Below are 19,773 nucleotides of genomic sequence, written 5' to 3'. Positions count from 1 at the left end.
ATAGTCTAATCGCTATTTGACACCTCCAATCTTATTATGGACCATTTTCTACTCGAAAACCCACATAAATGTATCCATTTGAACCCAAATACCCTATTAAGCCCACCAGTTCCAATTCAAACCCAAACTTCAAACTATACCCTAACCCATCTACATGGCTTGGGTCAGACCTTCACTATTGTTATAAACCAATCTAACCAAACCATGGACCCATGTGAGGACCCATTTGAATTCATCAAGAAATTATTGGATCCACATAGTCCATCTACTTGGATCCTGCCATTGCTAAAACCTCCTAACCCGCCCATATTGAGTCTCCATGTACAAGAGGCGATGTTAGTTAAATTGTTCATGCTGGTTGAGAAAAATTGGATGAAACATAAGTGGATTCAAGCTTGAGGGCAGCCTTCTCCAACCCAGAGAAAATGATGCAGAGACGAAGCAGGACAATTCAGGTATGAAGGGTCCATTTGGGTTATGTTTTAGTTTAGGATTTTTTGTATTTGGGTTTCGTTTAGATTTAGATCTTTTAATATAATGGATCTATCTGAGATCCAAATTAGGATTAAGGTTTTCTCTGTTACCCTATAATTACTCTTTAAGTGGATTATTAGAGGTAGTTGATGTTACGACAATGAAGACGTACATGATACTTCAAGTACAAGGTTTTGATGATGAACAAGTGAAGCAACTGCATTTCAGCTAAGGCAATGAAGAAAGATGACAAGAATTGAAGAATTCGATGAAGAATCTTTGAAGACTAGTGTGCAAATGTTAAATTCATTAAAAGTCTTAGATTCTTGTAAGAGCCTTACTTAGAGTGCATATTTTGATTGTATTTCACCTAAAAAGTCTTTAGAAAGATTTTCTAAAAGAACCCTTCATGAAAAACTTTTTAGAAAACTCTTTATTAAATTTTTCGTGTTCATTAGTCGACTAATAGACTCACCAGTCGACTAATCCTTTCGCGCCAAATTTTCTAAACAAAATGTCATTTTTGTCAAATTAGTCGACCGAAGGTTTTATTAGTCGACCGAAGGTTTTATTAGTCGACCAGACAGAACATGTGTTTTCTGGAAATTTAGCAGCAGTCGACTAATGCTTTTATCAGTCGACCGGACAGAATGTATGTTTTTCAGAAAATTTTAGCAGCAGACGACTGAAAGGTTTTTCAGTCTACTGATGATATTATCAGTCGACTAGCTTTTCTCTAGTCGACTAAGTTTCAAAACTTCAGATTTTCAAACAACTTGATAAACAGATCAGTTGATCGACGATAACTGTCAGTCTACTAATAACTAACTATTAGTCAACTAACTATTGTTCCAGTCGACTAATTTTGTCGTTTTTCCTGAAACTTTAAAAAGGCATGTCTTTTCATTTTTCAAACGTTTTCATAATTCAAAATAGACCGTTTTGACACCCTTTTACACCCTCAACGTATGGAAACTTTCAACTATAAATATGAGTGCATTTTACACTCAAAATAACAACAATTCAATCAATTTGAATCAATTACTCTTTGTTTTTCACTCATATTCTTTTTCTCACTCACGTGATATTTTTCACTTCATTTTTTCACTCAAATTCTTTTGAGAGATAGTGAATTCGTGAGTAGAGTATTTCAACAACCTCAAAAGTCAATTGCATCTCATTTGCATTCATAAGAAGGGCTCTTAGGTTGTATTGTAAGTTATTACTTGTTTCAATTTTCTGTAAAAGGAAGAACTCCTTGGTTTAAAGGAGTTTTTTGCTTTCAGTAGGTGTGTTACTGAAAGTGGGACCTGATTTGGTCTGTATGATCTTGTAGTTACACAAGGTTGATAGTGGATATCTCAAGCTGGTTTTGCTTGGGGACTAAATGTAGGTTGGGAAAGACCGAACCAGGATAAATTATTGTGTTCTTTGTGTGATTGCTTTGCGAATTGCAAAATCTATCAAAATTCCGCAGACGATATTTAAAAGCACTATTCACCCCCCCCCCCTCTAGTGCTTGTTGCCTCGATCCTATTGCACTTTCAGTTGATGAATGAAAACCCTTATTTATTTATTTTGATTTATTGAATTTTAATTTGTTATTTTCCATTATTTGGTTGTCTTCCTATCATAGCTTCGTAGGAGTAGAAGTAACTTAGTTTTTTATGCATCTTATGAATTGAAGGTGCATCATATTGGTGGGCTATTTAAGGTGACATAATCTTATTGGTGGTGGCTTATTCTAAAAAGCTTTTGGGTAATTAGGTAGAATTGGTTTAAGATAGTTTGAGTGGCCTTGTTTTGGTTTAGAAAGGCTTAACCATGAAGTTTTGTAGTTTTGGAAGGTGGGATATGCCTTATCATTTTTTTCAGTTGCATCCTAAGCCAAAATGGGCAACTTTCTGTCTAACGACAAGTCAAAAATGTTTGATGACAAGTCAAGGTTTTGGACCCCTTTCTGACGATCTTGTCTAACAACAATTCAAGGTCTCTTATGACATGTCAAAAGTTGGGTCTAACAACAAGTCAAATTTTTTGACCTGTCGTAAGACAAAAAAGTTCATGACTATATTGATAGACTCACTTGTTTGAGCCATAACTCCTTAACCATGCATTTGTTAGGGTGTGGTTTGGTGCAATAGAAAGCTAACATCATCTACTTTAAATCATTCTTTACATGAAAATCAAAATCATATTCAAAGTGCTTTTTTTTTCTAGACAAATCAATTTGTTTTATCTATAACTTTGTATTATGATATGACTTGATTTGTGTCGCATTGGAAAGTTGGGATTCTCTAATTTGAACTTTAGTTTGGACAAAAAACTTGAGGGTGTTGTTTTATATGCCAAAAATGAAGCAAAAGTTGTGAGTAGGTTGGAAAAAAAACCTGTGCAACTAACTTTTTGAAATATGACTCTTGACATAAGTCAAAATTGAGGTGTCTACACTTTATAAATTGAAATTATGCATTTAAACAAAAAAAAAAGGTCAGTGGTAAAAAAACATTATTATATTTTTTAGTATTAAGGAAAACCATAGGAAAATTCACCATATTTATATATAAAGTACTTATTTGTCATTCTTAAGAGAAAAAAAATGTGCTCTATATTCTTTATGGATAGTTCTAAAATATAACAAATTTTTATGATCTTAACAAGTAATCTCTCAAAAGTCATGAATTTGGCAAATGCGCCATAGTTACAAATCTTGTTCTCATGATGTTTTGGGTAAGGCAATATCTCAATATATTTTCAAAAAATGAGTTTTTCTCAAGAAATTTTTGAGAAAATCTCAGCAAGATAAAAAAAAACATATTTTGAGAAAGATGGATCTTCTTTTTATGAGGGAGAGAGAGAGAGAGAGAGAGTTTTAGGTAAGAAGGAGAGGGGGAAAGGTTCTGGGCAGAGATGAGAAATGATGATGATTTTATACATATGGAATTAGTCCCATATCAAATAGAAAGAGGGAGGAAAGGCCCTCCCACATGTTATAAAAGGGAGAGGACCTTTTTCCATCGTTCTCAATCCTTGCTGCTCCCACAGGGACGTGGGTGTAGATTGTAATGCCTCAAACATAAAAGAAAGAGGCACTAAAATTGATTATGAGTAATAGTGTGGATTGCAATTTATCTTTCATCAAGTTTTCATATGGAAGATGTGAAATTGATCGACTTAGTGTGTGATTCTTAAATTGTAGTCATTTCATCCAATTTCACTTAATTAAGAATATTTTAAGAAAATCTAATCTTTTACTCGTGGCCTATTGTTTTGTTGTGTGATCCTAGAAGAGATATATCTTAGCTAGAGCATGTGAGTATTGTTTATAGTCTTATACATGTTACAAATGAATATTAAATCAAACATGACATTCTGCATAAGCTAGTTGATTCAATATAATGATAATCTAAGGCAAGAACTTTAAAAATGTTATTGAATTCTAGACTTTTTGTGTAGAAACTCTAAACTATGTGATATATCATGAGCAAAGAATCCACTATACTTGAAAGGTACAACAATGCAAACTAGAATTCTGATTTCAATGAGTCATTGTTCATGAGTGGATGAATATTTTCTCTTGGATATTGAGCAATTACTTAAATATCCAATAACTATTATAACTAATTCAACAATGAAAGCAAAGTTGATAGCACTGGCTTCAGGTAGTATGAAAGTTGTCTTAAGAATCTCTTGATGATGATATCATTAAGAGATAAACACATGTACCTCATATAGTTTTGGACTATAATAGTCAAGCAACTATTTACAAAGCAAAGAGTAACATATATGGTAGAACATTTAGACATAAGTCTAAAATATTATTATTTAAATATTTTACTCAAACAAGTATTTGTCTCAATTGAATATGTGAAATCTTATTAAAAGAAAAAAATAAGTTTGTTTATAAGAAATTGAGGAGAATGTGCCTAAACCTATAAAAATAATCACTCGTGATGGGAATCAAACCACATGATATAAGTCAAAACAAGCCTAGTGGTTCATTGAGAATAACAAGTTATTAGAGTGATTAGTTGGACACTTATAAAATTCTCATTCCTAATGTCAAGTGCTCGAGACCTGTGAGGTAAATGTTGAGTTCAAATTGAAATCTTAATGAGATTCATAGGTCTTATGGTTGGGATATTTCAAACAAGTTTATCACCCTTGATGGACTCACTTATGTGAGTATGAATGTAAGGATTTCCTTCTATGAATGTCTCTAGAGCACTCATGAAATTAGGATACAATATAAGACCCTTAGTATGTGGTTTACATATGAGTAGACACACTATGAACACGCCAGCGGGGGGCTCTGCGTGGTTGGTAGGAGTTGTCAGTGCACATCTCCTTGTGTTGGGGATGTTATAGGTTCAAACCCCAATGGTATGATTGAATAATAACCGGTGGGGGTCTGCCTAACCCCAAATTGGCTTTCAAAAAAAAGACACTATGAATACCTGAAAGTGAAAGTGTGTGTTATTATACATGGAAAGTCAATTAGAATTCACAATTTAAAGCTAATGCTATTTGGGCTCCACGTCTAAGTAACACTAATATGAAATTGGGAATGACAACCGGATAAATTAGGCAACAAATGGTTCAAACCTAGAAAGTAGGTTCATTTATGCATTGGATCTTCACATATAGACTCTTGAGTCTTTATATTTTTTATTCATGTGAGGAATTGTTGTGTTTATGTCTTAAAGTACATACTTTTCCACTTAGCAGAATCAAAGCTCATGCTCCACATGCATCCACCTGTCCACGCAAACGTGAGATGCACGAATGCATTTTTGGTGCATCATGTGGACAGGAAAATCGCATCTACCACTATTTTGTTTCCCCACCCCCACCATGGAATGAGGAGGAACAGACATCAGACATGCATGATTTTTTTTAGGGCACTGAACAGGGCGAGGCAATGGGTCATGTCTTATCCACATATAATGCAACACAAGACGCATTGTCCTATCCACACACGCCCATGAATCAGATGCCTCCCTTATTACCTAACATTTTCGTAGGTTTGGTTTTGAAGGAAAAGTTCACTACTCTAAAAAATTGTTTAGTTTTCACATTGAAGAGGAGAAAGACCTTTACATGAGTTTATATAATATAAAGTTGCTTTTATAGGCAAGGCCTATCGAGGGCACGGCAATTGAACTTTGAACTTGTGCACTATGATGAGAAGAACACATAACAAGATACTTGCATCTAAGTCGCCATGATGATTAAGCACAAGCTTTTCAGTTGCATATCTCCTATCAGTACTTTAGCACCTGAGATATTTTTGTTGGAATAAAAAAGAAAGATGATGATCAGCATGATGTTAGTGCAACAGTGGTGGTGATTGGTGGGTGATGTTGATCAAGAGCAAGATCATGGTTGGAGTAGCAAACAGATGGAAAAGAGGGAAAATTAGATAATGCCATAAATGTACGATGATTGTGGTGTATGTCCAAAAGGAAGAGATATATGATGTTGATAGTGGTGGTGTTGAGTGGGGACTATGGGAGTGACAATTGTGGTGTATTATGATAATATTGGTGAAGACATTGATCATACATGATGATGATGATGTAATTATAATGTATATGATGATAAAAAGGATGGGTAATTTACAACTTTACACCAAAGTTTTCTACGTCATTTAAAATGTCCTATGTTTTGAATTGTTATTTTATAGGCGTATGTTTTGAATTGATATAAAATGCATTAAAGCTTTGTTATGATTAACAGAAAAAGCATCAACGGTAGTTCTAGCATTAAATTTACAACAAAATAATTTTTTTTTAATGATGAGGTACTATTACTGAGAACTGAACCGCTTAATGGGTCTGTCCCTTGTGAGGTAAACCCTGGATGGGGATACCACACCCAAGCCCTTATGAAGCTCACTACTTAAAGGCCTAACAACTGGTGGGAGTCCAACCTAGGATGAAGAAGTCGGCACCTTCACCACGACCCAAGTGGGTGTTATAACGAAATCTCAAATACTATAATACGACTATGCAAAAAATTTATTAGTCACTATTTTCGTTCCATTCAAACTTTTTTTTTCATTGGCAAACTAGGGTTAGGTTGATCCCAACCACATTACAAATTCCATATTACAATTACATTTCAAATCTCATTTTCTAAAGGAAACCAGTCCAGTGGCTTATTCTTCCAGGCCTTATCAATGCCCAAAACCCTTAATTTAGCTAGCTGCTATGAAACGTAATTACAGTCTTTAAAGATCCATCTGCAACACAATCTATCTAGTTTAAAGAAAAAAAATTACCAAATTAAAATTATCCATATCTGACCGATATTAACAACATCATGTCTCAAGGACTCCACAACTACCTTTGCTATAGGGAATCTATCAATAGTTCACACCACCAAAGCCCTGGTTGAAAACTGGCCCATTAGACTCGATTCAAGTCAGAATCATAATCAACTGATTCCCTAAATCATTTTGAAAATCGATTAAGGGTTGATACTGGTACTGACAACATTGGTTTGGATAGAGGGGGGGTGCAAGGATGCTTGAAATTAGGATGTTACAAAAATACCCCTGTATTTTTTTTTGGGATCTTCAAAGAATTGATATGGTTTAAGGATGACTTCACGTGGTATTGGGTCCTTAATACTAGAATTAAAACCAGAGCCAACTCAACATGATGTTTTAGAATTCAGATAGATTTAAATGGGTGGCTTTAGGTTTTTTATCTTCTTGGACCGGACCTTAGACCTTGGACTTTATATTATGATTTGAATTTAACTTTTGCATTGGACTTGGACTTGAGTTTAAGTTGAATGATATCTAATCCAATATAATCAAATCACTAACTAGTTGAATTCAATTCAATTCAATTCAATTGGATAGAGAAGTTTTATTTTCTCTTTTATTATTTTATTATGCAAAATGTCAGAAAGTTTTTGCAGCATTAATCATAAGAACTCCTTTTTTCATCATTGTTTGGTACAATTTTCATGTTGGTACAATGTTCATAATTTTATAACAAAATTATTGCATTAAAGTTGCTACATATGCGACTTGGTAGTTCTTTTGTGACCAATTTTCCTGTATGTTTTCAACATTTGTATTGTTAACAAGTGATATATGTGGTGTCAACCATGATATCAATTTATTTATTTATTTAGTTTGGATAACAAGGAGAAACCACCGTTATGGTTCAAGAATTCTATTTATGGACTGCAGAGTGTAAAAGTCCATGAGTATTCTTCTTTTAGCAGGAATAGTTTTTAGTTGGCTTCCACTTTGTAGCAAAGAGTGCTAAGCTTGAGTATCAAACCCACAACAATGAAAGTAGTACTCTTTAACATTCATTGTGATATTATTTTTGGTGCTTGTGATGTAAAACTCTATGAGTGATCCTCCCCTGTACACTAGGAATAGTTCTTAGCTAGCTCCAACTTTTCCTGGCCGTCCCGCCTAGTCCAACCCAGTCTCGCCTCGTCCTGCCTCATCCCATCTGAGAACGGCCTCCAATTTAGCCATCCCATGACCCAAATGTGGGGATGAGCCATTTGGCTTATCCCCAGCCAATCTTATCCTAACCTCCTCCTCTCCAACTCATTTTCCAGAAAGGAAGAACTCTTCTAGATGAGTTCTATCCACATTTGGGATAGACTCAGATCTATTTGGACTTGACCTGAACCCGAAAGATTTGATGATCTGGATCTCATTTAAAATCTCTTTAAATAGGGGTTCACCCCTACAGTCTGATCATTTGAAAAACACGTGCCTGAGTGTTGGTCATACTGAAAAAGCATATCCAAGCCTAGCTTGATCATTTATGTTGGGGTAGAGCTGCCACCCAACTCAGCCAACCCCAACAGGTCAAACCTGCCAGGGTCAGCAGGACCTTGCCATGTGGCAGGGCTTATTTTTTGTTGTCATTTCCTTGTGGTTAGAGCAACTAGGTTAGGGCCTAGTTAACCCAACTAGTGGGCTAACTAAGAGCCCATGATTCTATCCAGTTAAGATCTAGTTGGAACTAACCAAATTTGGACCTTTTGAAAATGTTCCACGAAAATGAGTTTCAGTTTGCCCTCCTAACCTACAAAAAAGAATTTGATTACGATAAATTGGATCAGATTTTGCAGTTTTTCTTCTGCAGTACCTCGACCTTGGTTTTACTTCACTGTCCAGAAACGAAAGAAGACTTTCATCTCCAGGCTTAGCTCATACATGGCTCGCTCTTCTTTTTTGGTGTGAAGCAGTGTTATAGGCGACCGAACCACAACCCCCTTAATTACTAGACCGACCTGCTGTAATAATTTCATAAACACCTAGCAAAGATATTTCTAGGAAAGGAACCCTTGTTTTCTGTAAACATGATTTAGCTCAGAATTGCACAGATCCCACCAGAACCATGGACTGAAAATGATGAGCATTCCTGCAGTAAATGGTGCATGCAGGAGTTTCGCCGAATTGAGAATGAGGTCGTGGAGCTATTCACAATTTAGAAAAAATCACTCTAAAAGTCCCACAAAGTCGCAGTAGACGTGTGAATGATTTGGTTTCGGTCAAAAATGTTTGTGATGCCTTAGAATATCCATGATTGCCCATGGTAACAACTTTATATATAACATAACTCGATGGATACCGAAAGATCATACTGTTTTGATTCTGATTTTCTCAATCAAAAAAGAATCTTACCAACCAAAATGGACTTCTTACCCACCCATGAAGGGTTTTAAGGCTAGACCAGGTACGAAGAATGAATCCACCACCGTGAACCCCAATTAGATTCAGGCATGATACACTTTTTAGTTATTGGGAGGTTCAATTCATTCAAGAAGTTACTTTTTACCCCCCCCCCCCCCCATCAAATTTCTTTTCTGGACTTATATTTAATGTTAATGTGTCCCACAACCTTAGCTATTGTCTTTGACAAATGGTCGGGTCCATTGATACGACATGCTATTTTTTCTATTCATTCCCTTCCCTTTAAGGATCAGATGTAGTTGATATATGCCAGAACAATACATTTTTGTTACCACAAGATATATTGGTCGTTGTCGATCATTTGATTAGAATCCTTGGGGAGATGGTTCACTAATAGACTGAGGGATAAGTAATTTGACTCATTTACATACAGATCATGAATGTTTGGAATCCAAAAAAGAATTCAAAATACCTTGACTTTTTTAGAACAGGTCTGAGTCAAATAGCAATGATTTGAAACACTTCTTTTTATACTATTTCAGAAACCCAAGGACTTGATTGTATGGATATGTAAAATACAGGTTTCGGTGTAAAATAGAGTTTTATTCATATAACTGGACTAGCAAGGCAAGCCGACCTTATTGTAACAACCGGCATAGTAACAATGAAAATGTCTCCTTTAGTAAGACTATATGAACAAATGCTTAAACCAAAATATGTAATTGTTATGGGAGCTTGAACTATTACAAGAGGAATGCTTAGTACCAATTGGCTAGAAAGAAAAATATTTGCAAGGATACAATGATGAATTGGTCCTGAGTATGTCGGTCCCTTGGGGATTCTTCAAGCTCTAGTTGATATGTCATTGTTTTACGTCTTTAAGCCCGCATCGACCCTTTGATTAAATCTCGATGAAAATCTAATTGTTGTGAGTAATGTATCAAGGCCATCTCATGTTCTTCTGCAAAAAAGGTTTGACTCTCATCTTGATGTTCACAATCTATCCTTTTGAGCGAGTAAAAGAACTAGGAAATGAATGCCTTTCTTCTTTGAGGACTTCTTAAAGGAAGGTGTCAACTCGGCCACATAGATGCTAAGGTACCTTACTCATTAGTCAATCTATCTTCCCCTGCATGGTCAACTCTTGGTGGGTCATCTCTCTTTCTTTCTCTTATTAAACCTTTTCACACTAACACTTACTCTCTATACTCATTCTTTCACCTTCTTCTTCATATTGCTAGATGACCCATCTTCTCCAACACCATCTTGGTTGAGCTGCACCACCTTCTTTTGTCATCTGACAGCTGTTGATGGTGTATTGTTGCATGGAGGAGCTTCGAGGAAGGACCGACCAAAGTAGGTTGTTCCTTTTATTTTTCTTGCTAAGTTATTCTCATTTTTTATATCCTTCGTTTTCCCTTCTTATTTTTGTTGTCTTCCATGTTTTTGGGTGTCTCTAAGGTGGAGGACGAGTTGCAACACTGTGGTTGCTACAAAAGGATGATTGGTATGCCGAGTAGTTGCGTTGTGGACATATACCAGTTGGATTCACATTTTGAGGTAGGAGCTCGATCTCTCTCCCACAGTAGTGGCATGCATAGGCATGATTGTGTGTTTAGAAGTATATTTTTTTATATATGTATAACAATTTGAGAAGTATGAATGTGTGCCATGTTGGTGTTCGATTTCTCTTTTCGTAGGTAGTGAGCATGTTAGGACTGCATGTAGATTGTGTTATGGTTTTTATGTTGAATCATGTTTAGAATATTCTAAATGTGTTGGAAAGATTATTTTTGGGTGATGTTTTGGTTAAAAGATGTGTGTAATAGTTTTGAAACACCACTAGTTGTGTTGGGGTTGAGTTTTGTTGGAGTTGGGTTCTTCAAACCCCTAGTTCCTTCAGGGCCGACTCCTGCATTTCTAGGGTAAACTTCTGTGCATTTTCATGTTTTGGTTAGCCTGAGGGTCGACTCCTACATAACAGGGGTCAACTCCTCCATGCATGTTTTTTCTAGTGTTGTTGTGAGTCAAAAGAGTCAACTCCTTTGTGTTAGAGTTGACTCCTTCCGTAAAGAGTCGATTCCTTCCATAAAAGAGTCGACTCTTGCACCAAAAGAGTCAACTCCTTTATAGATTTCCAATTTCACTATGTATTTTTTCAAGTCTTTGCTTAAGTTTATGTTTTAATAACAAGAATATGTTTTTGGTAGCTATTGAAAAGTATGTATATGCAAATCTGTATTATTTTCAGAAAAAAGAATGTTTATACTTCTGAATTTTTGAAATTATTATTTGAACTAAAATTTTTGTAGCTCCTTGTTTTCAAAGTGTTTAAACATCGAATTTTGTACATGTTAGATAAACTAGAATTTTCTATAGCTTATTCTTATGGAAAAGTATGTTTTAAAATCTGGTTTCATACTTGATACATAAACGGAAATTCTATCTTAACTTAATTATTGTTTTTAAGAATATTTTATTTTAAATCAAGACTGTTGTTTTAAAGCAAACCCATGATTTAAAGATAATTTTTTTAAAAACAGAATGTGCAGCAAATTTTCATATGGGAATGAATGTTTGAGCATGTTTCTTGGTTTTACATGCTTCTAGTTGTTTTGATGTTTTGACTTTTACGTAAAAGTTATGCTGAAAATAATATGTATTTGTTTGATAATGAATTTTGTGTTTGAAAGCTTGTTAGATGTGAATCTTGGGTTTGGATATGCATATGTGATAACTTGAGTAGCCCAGGTTCATATCCATGTTATCATTGCTTAAAATTTATGTTAAGCGTGTGATTGTTATGGATAACGTATGTGAAATTGTTTATAGTATGATTAGAATGCAGTTGGATGGAGTGAAACCACCATTAGGTGGAGTTTTGCAGCTCATTTGGGAGTTTTGTGGATCAACCAATTCTGTAAAAGGTAGGAGTCGACCACTACTATTTTGCAGATGGTGGGCAAGCCTAAGGATTGACCCCTGTTCTCCAAGGGTTGACTCTCGTGGTGATCTTGGGTGGACTATGTTCCTGTGAGGGTCAACCCCTACTTTTTTGTATTTTGCTTAAGGAAGACTTGAGGGTCGACCTCTGTTCTCGGGGGTCGACTCTTGAGTTGCTTCTATGAGTCGACTCTTGGTTTCAGAAGGGTCAACACATGGGTATCAAATGCATGATTTTGGTTGAGTTTTTTTAAATGAAAAACTCTTGTTTTTAGCTTGACGGTCTGATGAAAATGGTGTGATTGAAAAACCCTGATTTTAATTAAAGTTTTGATAAACTTAAGTTGTTGGAAATATTTTTTGTGTTATTTGGTTATAGACTTACGTATACTTTGGAAATAAAAGTTTTTTATAATCTAGAAAGTTGAAGATCTGGTTTATTGTTTAGAAAGACTTTCTGAAACATTAAATATTTATAGATTTAAGAATCCTTTAGAAAGCTTTTGAAATTCGTATTTACAGACTTTGTATGTTTATAAAAGTCTCTGGAATCCATATTTGCATATTGTATGTAGTTTAGAAATATTTTTAGAAATCTGGAATGTTTGCAGATTTAATGTATTCTTTGTAAATGTTTTTCAAAAAGTTGGATAGTTGTAGATTATGCATTTTTATAAATGATTTTTGAAATTTGCAATATTTATCGAATTGGGTGTTCTTTAAGTAAATTTTTGTGTTTCTTGGCGATTTTGCTAAAATCTTTATGATTAAAGAAGTTTCTCTACTTTTTGTTGTTATGCTGAGATTTTCATATTGAAAAGCCTCGAAATAGCTTGATATTTGAATGTATTTGCATGATTGAGATAAATGTTGTTCAAGATTGGTACTTATTGAATTTTCGGTTGGATGGGAGCTATCTGACACTCTGAAACAGAGTAATCGACTCTTGCAGTTGAGAGTCGACCCCTGTTTGTTTTACAAGTGGTTGGGTCGACCCGAGAGTTGACTCATGCTTCCTGGGAATCGAAACTCAGAGCCCTTAGTGTTAACCCTGATTCGAGGGGCTCGACCCCTACTTTCTAAGGGTTGACCCTTAAGAATCAAGAGTCGACCCTTTTTTAACAGAACAAACCTCTGTTCAGAAAGAGTTGACCCTCAAGGTTGCTGAGTCGACTCTTTTGAAATAGAATAGACCTATGTTCTGAAAGAGTTGACCCATGAGGTTTATGAGTCGACCCCTAACTAGGGAGAGTCGACTCCTGAGTTGATTGAGTTGACTCTTCTGCATATGTACGCATGGTTATGATGGTTTGAGCTTAGGTAAAGGTTGTTTAGCCTAGTTTTTAATGGATCAACCGTGGTACAGGTTGATAGGCCTGTGTTGGTTGTATTTATGAGTTGATTTCATCAGTTTGTTTTTTGATAGCCCAAGGAGGGGCCTGAATCATATTGAGATGCATGGTATGATGCATGTGAATGAGATTATGATGATCTTTATTTCAAATTTGTATGTTATATATTTTTCATATGATTGAGCATGATACAAAGTGGTTTAGATGTGAATATGATTCAGTGACTATATATTTTTTATATATGAACATGTATGTGGTTAAGGTTGAACATCATGCATACATGTAATTACTAGAACATAGGGGCATAAATTGCATATTATATACATGTACTGATTTTGATTATAATACTAGGTTGATGATATGTTCACATAATAAATGCTTGAAGATGCATAGGTTTGAATAGACTATGCATCAGGTTATAGGTTTCATAAAATGTTATTTTATAAAACTACCTCTAGTAGCTTGATTTAGATCTTGGAGGATAAATTGCCCAAGTGTGAGCCTACTGCTGATGGCAATGTGGGTTGTAGTTGAACATGATGTTGATTAGGGCACCAAGGTGACCCCAAGTGTGCAACTAAGTGTTTACATAATAAATTGATAATCTTATAAGTTAAAGAACTTATTGTAATTTGTTGGGCAAGTTCCTGTGTACGTACAATAAAAACTAAATTAATAATGAATGTTAATTTAAGGAAGAACAAATTACACAAAGATTAAAGGTTGCCCTAAAATATGGGGTGACCTATAATGAATTTTCTTATTAAACGAGTTAGCACCAACCACGTGGGTTGACTATTGACATGTTGTGGGTGAGGTTCCATCTTTTGGTCATTGAGGGTGGACCAGTCCTCAACCACTGTGACTTAGGGAGGAGGTCCAACTACGGATGCTAGCGGTAGTGTACTATAACTTTTTCAAGTAAAGAAATTCTTGACAGAGGGTTTTGGTCTCTTGGTGTCAGTGTAGTCATGTGCTCTTGGGGTTAATAAAATACTTAAAATATCTATATTTAAAAATACACCCCCATGTAGACCGGTGAGCCTACAACGTCCCAGGCAGTGATGCCCCTTGAACATAATTAATTAATATCGAAATAAGTGAGTAATTGCACCATGCACAAAGCAAAAAAAAGATTAATAAAAGATAATAAAATATGTTCATGTATTTAGGATATGCATGTGTGTTGTTCTTCCTCTTAGTTAAAGGTAGAGTTGAGTCAGATCTCGTAGGGAGTTGGGAGTTTGGACTCGTGTTGAGCTACAGACTTGGTTTGAGTCCATTTAGGCTAGTGACCTATCCATGACCGTTATTACGGGATAGGAGGTCTTGTTCCTGTTGAGATATGTTGTTTGTCTCACACCTGCTTATGTCCTCTTTTTCAGATACTCTTGGGTAGGCAGTGTTGGTGGCGATGGATGCTTAGGACCTCAAATATCTTTGAAGTTGATTCGGGGACCCTTCTATTTTAGGGACCGCTTTTATTGTTTTGGGCACTGTTAGGTGTTATGAAACTTGTCCTTTTTGTGTGTTTGAGATTGTCTTCGTTATTCTCTTATGTGAATGATTTTATAAAAAAATATACTCGCAGTTCACCCAAGTGTTTGTATATGAACTTTTGAAATACATTAATGAAATAATTTAAATTCCGTTGTGCAATGAATTCTTAAATGTAAATGAAATTCCTTTTAATCAGGATCTAATGAAACCTTTATAGAAATAGTTCTTTTGTTGTGTTCTCTTTTGAATTAAGGGCTTCCACGTGTTTTGAATTTTGTCATTTTGTAAATGAATATTTGTAGTTTATCAGATTTTGTAAATATACTATATATGGACAAACTTTCCTTTAAATGAAAAGAAAATGATTAGTTGGTTTTGAATCTTGATTTCAGTTCAGCATTGATAATGCTTTCTCTTTAAATCAGTTTTCACAAACAAAGTTTTCTTTCGCCGCTATTTTCCATATTCCTTTTAAATAAAAAAAAAACAAGTTGAATTTCGAGGCTCTCATGAATACTTACCTCTAGACCTATGGCAATGTAGCAGACTCCAATCATATGGTCTTTTGGAAACAAAGGTTGGATAGATAGTGGCATCCCTTTTGTATCGAGAAGCTATAAGACCCATGGTTGCCAAGCCTAAGGTAAAAAAGCTAAAAAAAATGAAGAATAAGCCCCTTCGAGGTAAAAACAAAGACTCCAAAAAACTTACCTAAGGGCAAGAAGTGTATTTGAATACATTCTTATCAAGCTCTAGTTCTTTATAGTTTAAGCCTTAGTGAAGATCATTAGACCTAACAGAAATGCCTTGAGACTTAATCTCACATCCCTATAACTAATTGCTTGAAGCCAAGGCAGAATTAGAGGAGAAAAATTTTAGTGAAGCCGAGTGTCGCTATCTTATACCAACTTGAAAGGAGAAAAGTCTAAAGAGTAGGAATCTCAAGTGCAGAAATCAACTTGTTAAGAAGGTTATAATCTTTAAGGAAAGAAGAAAAGAGAAACAAATCTCTGACCTTATATGATCAATCATTCAGGCTACCCACTTTGTTATAGATGTATGAGTCTCAGTGCATATCATAAAAGTTTATTGCATGCATCATAATTTACCAAAGAGTCCTCATGTTTGCCTTCATAAATTAAAAAAAAAATTATCACAAAAGCATCAAAGTTCAAAATGAGCTTAAAAGGCATGAAAGGTAGCCACATACCTCTTATGCTACCCTCTCCTGATACCCAATATTTTCTCCTCTTGTGAATAAAGTTATCAATCATGAGTCAAGAGTCATTTCAGGTTATTACCAAGTCAGCAATATCATGCCTCATCAGGTGGTACAACTTGCCCAACAGCCTCCAGAGTCACAAGCTCCTAAGAGAAGTCTGAATCAATATCCAGTGGTCTTTCAAAAATACTGGCCCGATCTCATTCAACATGACCCAAACGGTCTCCACAACCTAGTGGTTTTCAAACTAGTCCAACCTCATTTGGCGGGACTAAGCATGGTCTTGACAACTAGTCTTTCTCCAAAAACACTAACCCAACCTCATTTAGCGGGACCTAAAGGTCCCCACAACCCAGTGATTTTCAAACTAACCTGACCTCATTTAACGAGACCAAACACGATCTCAACAAACCAGTCTTTCTCTAAAAATATTGGTCTAACCTCGTTCAGCGATACCCAAAGGATCTCCACAACCTAGTGTTTTCAAATTGACCTGACCTTGTTCGGTGAGACTAATGAAGCATGAAATGCATATCATTTTCACACAAAATTCATACTTTTTATGTAAATTCAAGGATAAAAAACCATGTATGTGTGGTTTAGGTGCAAGGAAGCCATTGTTCGAAATTCACTCGAATCCGAGTTAAAATAAAGCAATTGGAGCAGACTTCAAGGTAAATTGGATCCAAATTTGATTCAAAGGATTAATATTGGATCATGGGCTAGATCCAAACTCAAAATACCCATAAACCCACGTGATCTAATGTATATTCCATGAAATTTTAGAAAAAACTCCTCCATATCAAGCACTTAGGATGTTTTTATAATATTGAATAGTTGTAGCAAGTATTTGGAAATAATGTGTTTTAGAGTAGTTATTAGAATTAAGAATAATCTTTGGTAACTTAAATAGATGAAAACCCTAGTAAAACACATCTTTTGTTTTTGGAAAAGTCTCCCCTCTCATTCTCTCTCCCTTCTATGTTTCCCCTCTCTAGTTCACATCATCTTCTCCTTCTTCTTCTTATTGCTTTTTCTTCTTAAAATTGTGTCTTCTCCTTTTCTATTTTACGTGTTTTGTTTCCTCTTGGTATGCTGCTGCATTTTTCATAGGTGTTGCAAATTGTGTGGGAGCTTCAAATCGGATTCGATTCACCATCTACCATCACCGAAGATCAGTCATGTTCTTCCTTCAACTGATCTTCCCTCTTTTCCTTATCATCGATCTTCCCCTTCGTATCTCGGCTCCGAGATGGTTGCAACAACTTGAAGAATATTGCAGATAGGGGTGGCAAAACCTGACACGACCCGCCAACCCGCCTCTTAGGCGGGTTCGGGTTGGGCTTAAGCCAACCCGTTTAATAAACGGGTTGACCCGCCTAACCCGTTTATTAAACGGGTCGGGTTCGGGTTGGGGGTATGCCAACCCGCCAACCCGTTTAATAAACGGGTTAGTCGAGCGGGTCAACTCGTCAACCTGCCAACCCGACCCGCCAACCCGTCTGCCAACCCGCCACCCGTCGACCCGCAAACCCGACCCGCCAACCTGACCCACGAACCTGAGAACTTGTTTACCCGACCCAACCCATTTATTAAATGGGTTGGTGGGTCGTGTCGGGTTACTCGTTTATTTAACAGGTCAGGTTCGTGTTTGCCACAGCCGACCCGTTTAATAAACGGGTCGGGTTCGGGTTGAGGTATGCTGACCTGCCAACCCGTCGGGTCGACCCGCCAACCCGACACGATTGCCACCCCTAATTGCAGACCATTAAAAACATGAAGGTGTGCCTCCTGAAACACATAGACCGCTCTTTCACCCTACAAATCGTCGGACAGCCCTTGAGGTGAGCTTTCTCACCCACTTCTTGTAGTTAGAGTTGAGTCAAGTGGTGTCCAGATGCGGGTCTGTCCTTGGGATTTCCATGTGAGTTTCCAACATTCATTCTTGTTTATGGTAACTTATCATAGGTTTGATTGTGTTCTTGCATGAGCAAGAACCGATCTTGATTCAGCTGATTGGATCTAAGTCAAGCCTTAGTAAACTCAATCATTCATGGTTCAGCCGGCTGAATCATCTAGCTAATTGTGCTTTCAATTTTTATTTTGTTTTGGGTCTGGTCATGATCTAGCTCCAACAAGATTTGACTTGGATTAGTCCAGATCTAGGTGGAGATCTAGTCGACCTGAGTAGTAGTTCAGTTAGGGTTTAGTTGCTCGGGTTGGCGTGGGTCAATAGGTAGACGTTAACAATCAATTTTAATAGTTTTAATTATGTTTTGTCAATAGGCTAATGTTAGTTGATTTTTTTTACTAGATTAGATAGATTAATTACAGTGAATTCATCAATTCAAATTTTTAAGAGTTAGGCAACTTTAGGTAAATAAGTAAGTAATTCAGCCAGGGATTGTTGTTCATTGATTAGTTGTTGTTTAAAGTTAAGTAAATCAGCTTAGGTTGATTAGATTTATGATATTGTATTTTAGTCGAGTTAATTAGTAAGTAAATAATTTAGTATATAGGTTAGTTGGGAGTTGACGTTAGGGGTTTCATAGAAAATGCCAACTTGTGTTAAGTTAGGCAAGTGATTGTCATTTTTTTTAGTGATAGGGTAGTTTCCTATTTTAATTGTTTTTGGATAGTTGCTATAATCTAGGTTGATTGTTTTAATTAGAGTAAACAAAATTATGGTAAGTATTTTTAGAAGTTACCTTAGTGGGTCTAGACGTCTTAATCCTCTCTTATTAGGACCTTCCTTTCTTATTTGATTGAGTCATTTCTAGTAATTAACTCTTTACTTTTTAGACTAAGTAATCTTTTTATTTTTTAGTAATTAGAAATTAGTTAATAGTGGGGTCCACTAAGGGGCGTGAAGCATTCAAATTTTGATTCATGAGATGACCAGTCCATAACCGGCCCTTGTGTTCCCTAATTAATTTTAATTTGTTTTAAGTTATATTGTCTTTAAATTATTTTTTAAATTCAAGTTAAGTAACCGTAGTCTATGTTAAGTACATTAGGTGTTAGTTAATTTTATTGTTTTAAGTTAAATTAATTCATTGCTTAGTATGAATGTTAGTTAGTTACATGCTTAAGTAAGTAATTAGTCAAGTTAGTTGCATAGCATTTCTTTTATTTGCTTAAGTTTTATTTTGGTTTAATGTATTATAGTTAGGGTTTAATTTGGGGTCATTTATATTTCTTCATTGTTTCGGTTAGTGGTGTTTAAACCTTGTTTTAGTTTAAGTAATTAGCTTTAGTGCATTTAGATTTGATTGATTGATGATAAGATTAGTTATTGTAGTTGATTAGAATAGTTAGTGAAGTAGTTATTTTTGTTAATTACATAATTAATTCATTCGATTCTTTGCTTTAGGTTAGATTTGAATTCATGCATTTTCTGTTTTTAACAGTAGTTAAGTTGTAATTAATTATTATTTTTTATATATTCATTAATTTAGATAGTCAAGCAAGTTACATTAGCAATTCTGCAAAAGTTGATTTTTTAATCAACTTGAGGTCACCATTTTATGTACTTTTTGAATGAATTTTGACCTGAGATTTTTTCCACTATTTTCATCACAGTGTCTACTATCTTACTGCCA

This window comes from Nuphar pumila, chromosome 6 (assembly GCF_984573655.1).
Source record: "Nuphar pumila chromosome 6, dmNupPumi1.hap1.1, whole genome shotgun sequence".
Classification (NCBI taxonomy): Eukaryota; Viridiplantae; Streptophyta; class Magnoliopsida; order Nymphaeales; family Nymphaeaceae; genus Nuphar; species Nuphar pumila.
This window is presented reverse-complemented; position numbering follows the sequence as displayed.